This window comes from Stegodyphus dumicola, chromosome 1, assembly GCF_044657685.1.
Source record: "Stegodyphus dumicola isolate Sdum_Otavi_A_Nest chromosome 1, ASM4465768v1".
In the NCBI taxonomy this organism is placed as follows: domain Eukaryota; kingdom Metazoa; phylum Arthropoda; class Arachnida; order Araneae; family Eresidae; genus Stegodyphus; species Stegodyphus dumicola.
The window spans coordinates 197,958,814-197,972,622 of NC_140768.1; the positions used below are offsets into that span (position 1 = coordinate 197,958,814).

General features: G+C 34.6%; 1 long non-coding RNA gene and 1 other non-coding gene across 2 annotated transcripts in view; one reads left to right on the forward strand and one right to left on the reverse strand.

The window, feature by feature from the left end:
• The window catches only part of LOC118201615 (uncharacterized), a 212,458-nt gene that overhangs the window by 144,543 nt on the left and 54,106 nt on the right, over positions 1-13,809 (forward strand). The gene's annotated exons all lie outside the window — the stretch shown is intronic.
• Positions 11,629-11,701, reverse strand: TRNAT-CGU (transfer RNA threonine (anticodon CGU)). Its single transcript has one exon. It is a non-coding gene; the product is annotated as a tRNA-Thr (tRNA).

Sequence of the window (13,809 nt, forward strand, 5' to 3'; positions counted from 1 at the left end):
AGGTGTTTGGTGTTTCCAGCAGTATTTTTTTATGCTGGGTGGTTAAGAGTGGGTTATAACTCGTTTTTTTTTTTTAAATAATTTTTCTCATAATTATAATTTAAGGGTGTTTTTTTTTTTTTTTAAATCCGTCAAAGTTGTGTTTTAGCAGTAAAGCTTTGACAATTAAAAAAAAAACCCTTAGATCATAAGGAAATTTGAAACAATAAGACAGAAGGTAAGGATCGCTTTGCTTACGCGAAGTGATCATTAATTAATTGGCTTTAAGAGCTGCGAAAATCCGTTGGTTCATATACCGCTGATCTCTGCCTGCAAAAGTTTTAACTTGTTTTCCTCACCTCAGATACATAGTATCTTCCTTATGTGATTTCAGCAAACTGATAAAAAAAAAGTTTCAAATGAAAATTGTGAAGATTGCTTTTTTTTAAATGCGTTTAAAAATACAATACTCGAGGTTTACAACTGGAGGGTAGGAAGGAACGACTGTAACATATTTATTTTACAGAAGACCAAAACCTCTTTTTACTCTCTCTTCCTTCAGGAACTGCAAGCACTGCCGTTAGTTTTGATCCGTGCGGTGTATGTGTTCTTCCTATTTACGGATCAAGTGATTGTACATCGGGAGTAATGTGAATAATAGTGATGCACTACTCAAAAGTCAGAATTCAAAAATAAAGTCTCTAGCTCCCAAAATCTTCGCGAGCTAAAAAAAGGTACGCGAGTAAAGGAGTCTCATCCGCATCACTTCTTCCATTGAAATTCAGCAATGTACTAAATGGCCGCATGGTGGATTAATTCTGAGGATAGTATGCTGGGGCGCTACCAATGGAATCCATGGTGAAGTGTCTGATGCCCCACTCACTTCTGCCTACGTACTTTCCTACCCATCAGACGCCCGCTTTTCTAAGCTCACCCTTCCTTAAAATATGTAGACAGAAGATCATGGCTGAATATTTGATTCATCTTTGTCTTCTTACCCGTCCTCGTTGGAAAATGGGTTTTCTCTTTTTTTTTTTTTTTTTTTTTTTTTTTTTTTTTCCTATCGTTCCTTAGAACATTCTAATCTGCAGCACCGGTACTGCATTTAATCGTTGCTTTGTTTTTGCTTTTTAAAGGCTTTGACAAATATGCTCGAATCCCCCCCCTCGGCCCTCAGAGGGAGTAGCGTTGAGAGCAAAAGTAAAACCCCTTCCGAACGCGAGTTCGCAAACTCACGTTATCTTAATTGCTTCCGTTTAATTTGCCCAAAGCTGGAATTTCATTCATACGCAGTTCAGCGTTCGTTCATCAACGCTGAATGCTGGCTGACTTCAGCTGTGACCAGAAGTATAAAACATTTTAATGGATTTCTATCGATTCAAATTGGGACAAAGAAATCGTACGAATTACAAGAACATTTGTTAACGAAGAATTTTCAGACATGTAAGAAAGAGAAGTCAACGAAATAATAGAGAAGTGGCGAGTGGTTTTATACCAGCCAACATTATTTGGTTTTATACCAACCAAGAATTAGTTGGTTTTATAGCAGTTGACGGTGAAAGTAGTGATAGGGGAAGTTAAAGCACTTTTTAACGTACAAGAAGTTAAATGATTTGTTAAAAAAAAAAGTACGAAAATTGTCTGATTTGTGTAATGGAGGTCGTACTAGACAGATGTAGAAAGAATAAAATGAACATAACAACAAATAAAATAAATAAATAACAAAACATAACGCTCTAACGAAAATAACTTACGCAATTACTTCACCCAATAATAATTTTAGAGAGTAAGTAATTAGCCAGTCAAAATGAGATCAAAATCAAGATTTCGTTCTGAACGCAACGCTGTTTGCTTATGCTTTCTTGGTCTAACAAGATTGCCACTGCCGTGATCGCTTCGATTTGAAAAATGTAAATGTTTTGGAACATGCACGATTAATGTGCCAAGTGGTCGCATGTGTGCTTCAACGTCTATATGTAAGGCAGTTAACTTTCTGTATATATTACTTATTTAATGTGTGTTCGCTTTGAACGGCAGTAAATCTTGACACTTCTTACCCACGGATATGGGAGCTGTACTGTACGTAATTTATTATTCAATATATATGAATGCCTCATTTATTATAGCGTTCTTTGCGATCCACGTTGGTCTTGGAGTGTATTACCAGCGCATACGGAGGCGCTACTACAACATTATAGTGGAAAATGGCATATGCAAAAAAATGAATCTGTAGGAAAGAAATAATGTAAAATGTTTAATTGCGCAGAAACAGTAGTTATTTTTATTGCATTTCTACTTTTAATAAAAATAAGCCTGTCCTAAAATATTATCTGAAATTACCCCTCTCCATTTAATTCGAATGAATGGTACTACTAACTATAGCATCTGCCCTTCGACGTCATGTTTTTATTAATAATGAGCTCCGCTAGGGAAATAAATAGCAAGCAGATTTAGCTGGAATTAAGAGATCTGAAGTAGCTGCTGCTGCAGACGTATCGGGTACCATTGACACCCCAGCGAAATAAAATTCAATTCGCGGCAAGGAGAGAAAATTAAGCCGGATGTCGGTTCTGTAACCACGCGAATCGCAGGGAAAGCGGAATGTGTATTACGCGCGTGCTTTTTGTGTTTTGTTTTTAAAAAGTTTTTCCTTTCATTTTGTTGTTTTTCGGGCCCGATAGGAAGATGAAGGGACTGCGTGGGAGATGCCGCTGATTCACGGCTCTGATTCAGGCAAAAAAAAAAAAGCCTTGAACCTGTTCATTCCCAGTCGGGGGCTGCGCACAAAAAGCCGTACTGTTCCGATTCCTTGATTCATTCCCGCCTTTAAAAATGCATTTTCGACTATATTTGTTAATGGAAAAATTCAGATTCATAGATCGGAAAAAAATTTTCTTTGTTACCAAATGTGTTTTTATTATTATTATTTTATTTCTTCTGCAATTCCAGTTGTGCTTTATGATTTTGATTAACTACAGTAAACTCTCTGTAAGACTTGCCACCCATGATGTTGAACGCTTGAGGTGGGCATCTTAGAAAGTTGATGATCAATACCTGTGTTTATTTACATTTGCAAGAAAACTGTTGTCTTTCAGAGACGATCTCGATAGTAGCGTTCACAGTTTGATTAACATGACGACTAGGTACGGGAGAGTTATCTGTGTTGATAAAGATGTCTTCATATAGGATTTTCTCAGGAAAACTGGCTCGTCGCCCAGACCCGAACCTGCAGCGAAATTACCAGTGTTCAGAGATCTTACCGATTCGTCCACGTGTGAGCTCATGAACCACTTTTTTTTAGCCACAAATCCGTATAATCTGTTGCGAAGAGAGCTTTCATATTGAAGTAGAGGATTCATATGCCTGGACTTGGACATTTATGACTACGGGCGCGTAAAGTTCATATGCCTGAAATTTCTCACGTAGCCTCTAGGAAGAAAGAGAAACTGGATACTCCCAGATATCATCTCGGTACATTTTCCAGCGTTCTCTTGATGGTTGCTTAGTATGTTAGGCAACTTCTTGTGCTGCCTAATATTCTTGGAATTTTTTTCCTGTTTTGCGTTGTACACCTGCTCATTTTTTCCTTGACTGTATACATGTTACCTTCGATTGCATCGATTCAGAGTGCAATAGTATTGTCAGATGTGTTATGTTATCATACGGTTTCATCCATACATATTTCGGTTCAGATAATGGGATTCTGGTGGGCAATGTGTTGCCGGAATATTATGCTTTTCATGAACTGATTCATATCTTAATTCAGATTGGAATAGTGGTTGCTAAAAATAGTATATTAGTATTCTAAGTTTATAATTAACTGTAGATGTTTCTATATCGATCACTCGTACCTTTAAACCCTTAACGGTTCTTGTTCCTTTACTTTAGCCATGCTTAACTCTTGATTATTCAGTTTTTCTTAACGAAGTTGTGGAGGTAATTGCTGTTTTCTGTAAAGGTACTCCGAAAGCTAACGCCTTGGTCCCTAATAATTCTTCTTGACCTATGTGATTTTAATACTAAGTTTTAAAGCTTCTTTGTCTTCCAAGCTTGGATTTTTGGAAGCATAATATGAATCAGTTAAGCGCAGCATGAGCACATGGTGTGTAACATAAGACAATGTTTTTTTTTTTTTTTTTTTTTTTTTTTTTTTTTTTTTACTTTATAAGGTAGTTTCTCTCGTCTATCCGCATACCTTCGTGGTGTAACTGGAAGCACGTCCGACGCGTAATCGGGAGGCCCGAAGTTCGATTCGCGGCAAAGAATATTGCACATTTTTCAAGTTTCCTGTATCGAGGTAACGTAATGACTCTAAAAATGTTTTGAGTGGACGCCATACGTCACTTATCTCTCATGATTTCGTAACAGTGGTTTGAGTTTTGATTTATATTGCAAGCACGTAATTTATACAAAATCTGTGCTTGGTGTATTTACAGAATATACAAAAATGTGATCTTGATGTTTATCCATAATAAAATTTAAATGTAGTTCTTTTGCAAGTTTGTTTCCAATACACTTCTCTAAAACAAAAATAAATTGAAACTGGCTAGAATTAGGTGAAAAATATTTTAAAATTTGGAAATCAGATCACAAACATTAAACGAAAGTCATTGCAAAATGGTTATAAATTTTATTAATAACTGCAGAAACACTTAACTCCGATATTCATCCGATGACGTTTGCTTACTTGATTTGGTCTTTTGGTTAATTGTTTCCTTTTCTAAAATAGTATGAACTGTTTTAGTAAAGGACCATTTTAAATGAACCATCTTATTATTTTCTACATTACAACCTAATTGTTTTAAGGTGTTTACAAAATTAAAAATTCATTTTTCAATTTCTTCCTTTATCAGAGTTTTAATGCTGCTTTAGAAATGTATATTAAAAGAAATAAATAAAAGCAGTAAATAAGTAATAAAGAAAGATAATTTTAGCGTGAATTTCAAAATGTTTTTCGATCAGTTTCAAACTAAAGTTCTTCGTTTTTCGAGTTGTGTCTTTTGTCGATCTCAATACCTAACTATTTTTATAGTTGTATGATTTCGTTTTCAGTCAGGATTAAAATTTCATACATGTACTTTCGTGCTGCCTTCATTTAGTACAACTTTCTCTTAAAACACGTTTTTTTATCGTATTCTCATCCATTCAGTTTCATATTTTTTTCATGTATTCGATTAAAAGCAAATAAATGGTAAAGGAAAAAATAATCATAATTAAAGGCGTAAAGAAATCATATTAATTAGTTCACCTGCGTATATTGTTGAATCGGCAAACCCTGTCATACTCTAATCCAGAGGTAGTCAACCTTTTTATACTTACCGCCTTTTTTGTAGGTAGTGAAATTTCCTTACCGTCCACTGATTTCGCAGTAACTTAGTTTACCATGAATGCAAAGTAATTTTTTGAGTAGAGCAAAAATATATATGGCTAAATTTATCCATTTATTTACACTTTGCTTATATTTATAAGAGACAGAAAATATATCTCTGGCGATTGCATACCCGGGACATCGGTTCCAACGAATATTTCGGCTGTGAAACCGTTAATGGTAGAAAAAGGAAAAGTTCGTTTCCCAAAAAAAATTTCTCGTACTTGTGCTTTGATAAGATGCGATAATCCCCTTATGCGCGCAGTAATCACTGAACAACAGTTAAAAGAAGTGGCATAAATACATGGAAACAGGAGACAGCTAAGTGCAGTTGAACGGACTTTCATCATCGGATGGACAAAAGCCTCTACCGCTCACCATTAAAGTTTAGATCGCCCAACTAGTGGGCGGTAGGGACCAGGTCCACTCCCGGCTCTAGTTGATCAGTGTTACGACGCAGCCTCTCAGCCTGTATAGTGGTTAGCGACCCTGATTGACGTAGCGATGGGCCCGGGTTCGAATCCCGGGGAAGGCAAGGTTGTAATTGTCCGTCCTTTCATAGGAGGCATCAATAGTTACCTATCATTTGCTTCCATAATAAAATGGCCCGCACTTCCGGCCCTTGTAGTGGCACAAAACTAATGGCTATTAAATAAAGCGTTCTTCCATTAAAAAAAAACGTATTACCGCGCATTTGAAATAATTTGATAATTCCAAGACCTAAAGATTGGATTTTACTTAGTTGTATTAAGATGAGAAGACAAATTAACACTAATGGTAACTTGAAACGGTAGCATGAATGCCACTGTTACGACGAATCGAGATACGTAATGAAAAAATTCACATAAACATTATAGGAATGTAATGTTTTACACCTGTCGCGTCAAGCGTGTGTGAAAAATTATGCCGCGTTGAAAAGAAAAAAAAAATATGATTCATGTATGATTTCGATTATGATCAATGATTCAACTGTTTTCGATTAAAAATAATAATTTTTCTTTTATAGTAAAAATTTTATATTTAATATTTAATAACTGTATTTAGTGTACAGAATATTTTAGTTTGATGAATAGACATTTTGGCGATCGTCTTAATACACAGTTAATGGTTTCGGCTAGGTTATGAACCGGTCACTATACAGAATAATATTATACCAAAAAATCTTGTCATAGCGACCAATCGTGAAAGTGGCCGGTATTTCTTAGAGCGAAAATCAATATTGCCATTGGATATGAATTTATTTATATATTTATTTTAATTAATTTTTTCAGTATATCGGTACAAACTCTTTTGGTTGTAAAATTATGGTATTTGTAAGTCATTTTTGTGTCATTATTATTCATTAGAAACAATTCCTTCTAAGGTAAACTTCACAATTTTGCTTATAATATCTTAGTCATCGTTTTTCTTCGAACATCACCGAATTCGTCAAGTCCCGACAATAAATTCTCTACCTAGAAAAGTAGTTACCAGCAAAGAACTCACTCACTTGCCACTGCGTCAATGAATGGTAAATTTGTGACGTGTACAGAAACGATTTCCCTTATGTCTTTGCTTGTTTAGTTTATTGTAATATTTATTTCGAGCGAAATAAATAGAATTTTCCGAGAAAGCAAAAGAGGGCGTTTAATTGCCTTTTATTTATATTCCTTTCTTGCTTATTTTCCCTTTCCTGCCCTTGGAGTGGTTCTCATCAATCAATGTCGACGTCTAGACGACACCTCTCGTATTTTTCGGGCTGTATAGCCATTCGTCTGTGGTAGAAAGCGAACGCGGCCTCTCTTTGCCTTCTGTGGATTTTCGGTTTTTACCTAGAAGACTGGAAGCCCAAGTCGGTCAAGAGCGCGAGATTCTTTTTTTTTAAATTGATGCACTTTATAGTTTTTCTAGGAAAAGTGTTCTGTAAGCAAAAATTTCTTGTAGCTCTGCTGCTTTCTTAAGGGAAAGTTATTTTTCCTTCTTCTCATTCTAAAAAATTTACTTTTCCACGCTTTCTCAGTAATCTGATCTGTGGTAATTAAGGACAAACTACAATGAGAGACAATACAGGTGGCAATGTGAAAGGTCAGTAAAAATAAAATATATATGCAGGTATGTAAAGGAAAGGAGTCTTAGAAGTAATGAATACTGTAGAGACAGTTGATGGCATAGAAAGTAGAATGTTGAATCCGTAACGAACAACAAACTTTGTAGTCGAAGTATATTAAATATTCATCTTTATTTCAATTGACATTTCCAGGCACAATTCACTTGGCTCTCTAATCGTGCCTATTCGAGAATATTTGCATTTTTGATACTATTGCAGCAGGAGAAAAGCAGCACGCAAGCGTTAAAACGGCAGCAGAGCTAGAGTGCGCAGTTATCCAATATGGAAGCTTACCAAGAGAAGGTTTCGTTTAAGTTCCGAATTAGTTACGTCATCAGCGTTATTAAGTAATATGTATGGATTGATCTAGGGATGACGCAGTCGAGAGAAATTTTAATACATTGCAAATGCTAGCTGGCAGACATAAAGAAATGTAAAGATGAAATTTAAAAAGCTATCGGTAATTAAGTTAGTAACTTATTAGAGATTTATTTTCTTATTTTATATTTTACATGTATATATTACTGTTGTGGTAATACCTTCTTGGAAAAAACATCTAAGAAACTACTTGAAAGGATAGGCACGTTTAATTACATTTAAAGTATTTACATTTTTAACAAATAAGTTAGTTATAAACTGAATTAACTTCTTCAATACATTTTTATTTACGTCTTTATCGTCGTCGTTATTTTACTGCAACTTGAGTCCCAACTCATCTTATTTCCAGCTCACAAAACGAAAAATAAAACGTTAAAAGAATTATGCGATGAGCAATCTGTACGCCATCTGGTATTCAACATTGGCACTACATTATTGTTATTATTTTGTTTTGTTCGCCATTTTCCGTGGTACTAAATCATTTTAAGCGCCTATCAGCGTGATTCCTGAACAGCAGAAATTTTACCCACTCGCCCTTCGAAATGTCAAGAGACGTTATCAACGAAGGTTATAAAATGGTTAACAAAAACGGTTATTACACCATGTAGATTCATTATTACACCATGTAGATTCATTAAAACGGTTATTACACCATTCATACATAGAATTTTTTCGATGTCAGGTAATTGAAGAAATTCGCATTGCCTTCGCCGGGATTATAACTCCGCACCTCCTGAATACGCGTTGAGCGTGCTTTCAATTAACCACGAATGCATGCGGAAAGGAGGAACAAAATACCTTATAACTACTGTGCATGTATCAATGATCTGTAGCATTATTTATATGTTAAGTGGAAATAATTATTATTAAATCGTTTATTCTACGCTACTAGCTATTGTTATATACTAGAGTTATGATTATAATATGACTTATCTTATATTTAAATATATGACATCTCCCTTGTAAACTGAAATAAAAAGATTACCCATACTCTTTTAGTAATAAGATTTTTTAACAGTCCTACCAGACCGAATACCATACTTATGTGCACTTGAAGTGAAACACCTCTCAGAATTTGGTGGCACACTTCTGTTACGTGCAGGAGAATTTACAGGCACGTCTAATTTTGGAGTACTCCTACTAATCTCAGATTCATTCATATTTTCTTCTTCGCCACTTTCATTCTCATAAATGTTTTGCACTGTGAAATCTTACCGTTTAGCTTCATTAAGAATGTCTCTTCTGTTCCTATTTGAAGTTCTTCCATCTGTTCTTTTTGATCCTGCATGAGCATGGTCTTTCTACTTGTCTAATTTTTCCACTTTCCTTTAGTTATTCCTGATCTTGAATTCTTATCATAAAAGCTTTTTTGTAAAGCTTGTCTCCTTCGGTAAATTTTGTTCACGCTCTTCATGTTATTTAGTTTGGGTGAAATTCTCTTTTATAGTCACCAGTGCATTCATTCACTTTTCTTCCAAATAGTGTTTATGAAATGGACTTAATTTTATCTGAAATAATTAAAAGATCTGAAATAATAAATAATAGATTAATTATCTGAAATAATTAAAGATATTCCAGTTATACTAAATACGGATCCTTGTTACCAACTACAACTTTTTCTAACATTCGCTTGACAGTTTGAATATGCCTTTCAACCACTCTAGTTTGGTTGTGGACTTGAAGTTCTGGTTTCAGAATTCCGCCTGCTTGCAAATTCTTGAAATTTCTTACAACCACATTGTGGACCATTATCGGAAGATACTATTTTCGGGATACTGTACCTTGCAAAAAATGATTTCAACTGTTTTATCACTGCTACACTTGACAAATTTTCCAAATGTCCAATTTCCACATATTTGATAAAATACTCTAAAGCTGTTAGGTAATCTCTGCCTTGAAAGTGAGAGTTCCAGTACCGATACTTCTGACGTACCATTAGATATTTCTTTAGATATCACTGTTTCTTTGGAAACTCAAACATGTTAAACAATTCAGAATCAAATGCTGAATTTCTTTTGACATTCCTGGCCAAGATAATATTTCTCTTGCATTTTTTTACTCCTTAAATGACCATAATGAATTCTACTTAGCATATTCTACTAACTTATACATTCTTTGTAATTGTACTAAACATTTATTTAATGGCTTCTTGAAAATTCATTCCAACGGTTTGTGGTCACTTTTAACTGTGAAATATTTTCCATACTGATGAAATTTCTCACATGCAGAAACAATAACTAAAGTTTCCTTTTCAGTTTGACCATAATTCTTCTGCGTATCTGTTGATGCCTTTCTTGCATATGCCACTGGTAAATTAAGAGTGTTCCTAAGAAGAGTATATTAAGAGAATATTTTACCTAGTCCTTGATATGCATCTACAGTTAAAACTGCAAGCGTACTTATATCATAATATTGTAAAACTGGTTTATTTACTAAGACATATTTTAGTTTTCTAAATGCAGTTTCGTTTTTTTTTTGCATTTCAGTTCCAAACGCCCTGTTTTCTCCACAAATCTGTTAAACACGATGTCAATTTTAATACATTATCAAAGTTTTTAATTCCTTGGCATTTTTTGATTTATGTAAAGAATAGTTTTTTTTAGGGGGGCTCTTCAACCACTTTTTATGTCCCATATATTTGACTTCATTCAGCCTAGTTTTACATTCATTTAAAACTAAATTAAACATTCTCTTCTCTGGGTCTTTCCAGTGCCTTCTTTAACCTTAAATCATATTCTTTTTTTCTTTTTTTTTATCTTTGCCCCCATTTAATATAAGTCATCTATATATATATATTTGAAGCCCTTCCATATCACTAAAAATCACCCTTAAAAAAAACAATATCTACCAAATAGACTATGAAATGTAATAAGCTCACAACTTTAAACGGACGGTTTAGTTTGCGAAAGTGCTTTGTTTGTGCCTAAATGCATTTGACATTTGAGATGAAATTTCTTCAGAAGTTGGTATGTAATAATGTCCTTTCAGTATATTTTGGTTAAGGTACTGAGGATCTAAACTTATGCTTAAACTACCATCTTTTTTTCACGTTACAACTAATGAATCCAAAAATTCTGTAAGGTTTATTAACTTTCTTTACACCATCTTTTTACATACTAGCCACTTCCTTTTTTTAATGAATTTAATAAACTAAGTGGAATTTTCCTGCAGGGCTGTCTGTATAAGTCTTAATATCCATTTAAAGGTTCTGGTAGTTTTTCACTAGATTCAGAATTTATTGTACATATCCACTGCACTAGATTTAATTTTTGTAATCTGGGTAAACCTAAAATAGCTGGAACAGTTTTATCACATGCTACTGTTTGAAATTCTGCTTCATCACCTTTAGTTGTCTCACATAAGAATAAACTTTTTCCAACGAAATCACATTTAGAATCGTTATTAGTATTTAAAGTGACTTTTGAGTCAATCAAACATTTATCTTTTAAATTTATTCTTTAAATTTAGGCAATGGGAACACATTGCATTGAATACCATTATCCAACTTAACAAATAAGTATTTAGATATGTATACTTTTAGTTTTTCAAACTATTCTGTTCTATTCTTAGAACATTTTACGGCTACAAATATATTGGTTTTGCCTGTTCCAGGTCGTATCATTTAGATTTTTGATACTGTTGATACTGTAGAAAGACCAGCAGCAAGCAACTGTCTAGCTAGGCTGTGGTCCAGGAAGCAAAGTGAATTGTTCAGGACGAAATCCTAATTCAGAATGTTAGTTTCGGTTTCAACACATTTGATTGGATTGTAAAGACAGTAGATATTTTTGAAGTAGGAGAGATGAAAAATGAGCAATGCCATCGCCGGGACTCGAACCACGGACCTCTCGAATACGCGTCGAGCGTGCTGACCACTACACCACGATGGCATGCTAAGAAGGCGGGAGAAATAACTTATAGGATAATTAAAAATACTCTAAAATTATTATAGGCTGTTTAAATTTTAGGTCCATTTACATCACTAGCGTTATGTAAAAGTCATTTGACGTATGATAGAGATTAATCTAGAAATGCTGCAGTCCAGAAAAGTTACTATAAGGAATTGGTATTTTTAAAATAGGGAAAATAACCAAATTAAAATGAATAATTAAAGGGCTATTGCTAATTTCAGCTATAATTATGATCTATTTATTTTTTTTAACAGATATTTATATATATGGAAAGGGGTGGGGGACTGACTGGTTTAATGTTATATTTTTCTCCACTTAAATTTATCTGCCTAAAGGGAAAGATGTCCGCTAGTGGAGAATTTTCTAAGCGAAACCGATTCCTTTTTCCCTAGACAGGAAAAGTTATAAAAAATAATTTATTTTATAACCACCGGGAATAGAATATAAGAATTGTCAATGTTTGGCGATTTTTGCCTGTCGGGCCCTGCTGGGCTGGAGTTAAGCTAAGCTGGTTTCTGAGGTTATTTTCCTTTATTGACATACAATGATGTTTTTGGATTTGCACTTAATAATAGTTTAAAATACGAATATGTTTCTTCGAAAAGACATGCAACATATTCCTCAAGCCATGTTTCAATTTTTCATGTCTTTGTTCCTGTTATTTAAACAGAAGTTTTATGTTTAAAAGGAATTTAATAATTTTTTGATAAAAAGAGAATGTCTTGGTGATTTTTAATTTGCGTTTGAAATACAAAAAAGTATGTGATTAATTTTTTTCATCGGGACGTATTATCAGTGGCCAATTATTAAACTTATTTTCTAGATCTGTGCCTAGTTATAGAAGAGCAGTTTCCTAATAGAAGAAAAAGTGTGTTGATTGAAATGCATTATTTTGAAAATGCGGCAGAACAAAGACTCTCAATTGCATGCAGCAGCCAGGTGTTTTGCTTCGTGGAGCTTTGTAACTAACTTTTCAAGGTGGGTGGAGTAATTGGCGACGCATTTGTAACCGACTTTTTCCGGTGCATTTCTGGCCTTGTGTCGAGGAAGGCACCTGTATGGACACCACTTCGACAGTGAAAGCGGAGCTCACTGTCGGTTAAAAAGAAACTGCCATTCAAGTCACGCGTTGCATTATCAAAATCGCTTCATGGACACAACTGGAAATCGCAAATCCGGGTAGAAATTCAACCCTTCTGCTCTGACCTATAGTTGCGCAAGCGTTGTGAAAATGATGAAATGTCGAAACAGGGAGGAGGTAATCAGTTGAAATGTTGTTTCTGATTTTTATCTCAACTTTTTTTTCTCAAAGACTACTGGATCGCTTTGAAACTAGGTGAATCACAAACCACGTGTCCTTTAAATCAGCTTTCATTTTTAAACATTTCCATTCCAGTGGCTCCGACAGGAAAAGGTAGATAAAGTTGAATCACTTTAAGACAACGAACAGCCTGTTGCTTCGGGTGGTTTCTGCTTGTTATGAAGGTGGTTGCCTTAGACAGATAATAGTCAATATACCAATATTTATTTATTAGTTCCAAGAAGTGCTGGAAACTTTTCAAGAGGTGATCACCATGGTAGATTTACGTTATACGCCGTTCAGTTACAAGATCCACATCTTATGCCGCAGTGTTAAAGGTTCAAATTCCGTTTGAAGTACTGACGTTTGTGACTCGTATCACCTGCTGAGTAACGGTACTTAAAAATCATTAGACCGATAGTCGTTTCGAAATGTTAGCAAAATGGGAAGAAGTGTGCGGGGCTCATGGATTCCATTCCTTCTTTTTCCTCTTGATCAATATTGTGATGAAATAGGACAGACTGGTGACCAAAAGAGATACACAGTCTGTTTTATCTGTGATCATTAATAGATGTCCACATATAAAATCTGAAGGCGAGTTGCAGCAGATACGATACAGCAAAACTGCAACTGCGTTCGCGCCATAACGACGATATGCAGAATCCTATTAATCTGCAACTGAAATCCGAAAATAAACCACCAGTATTCAGTAATTAACCTTATAACCCTTTTCAACCCTCTACTTAACATAGTAACCTTATTGACTTTTCCAGCCTTCTGCTTAGCA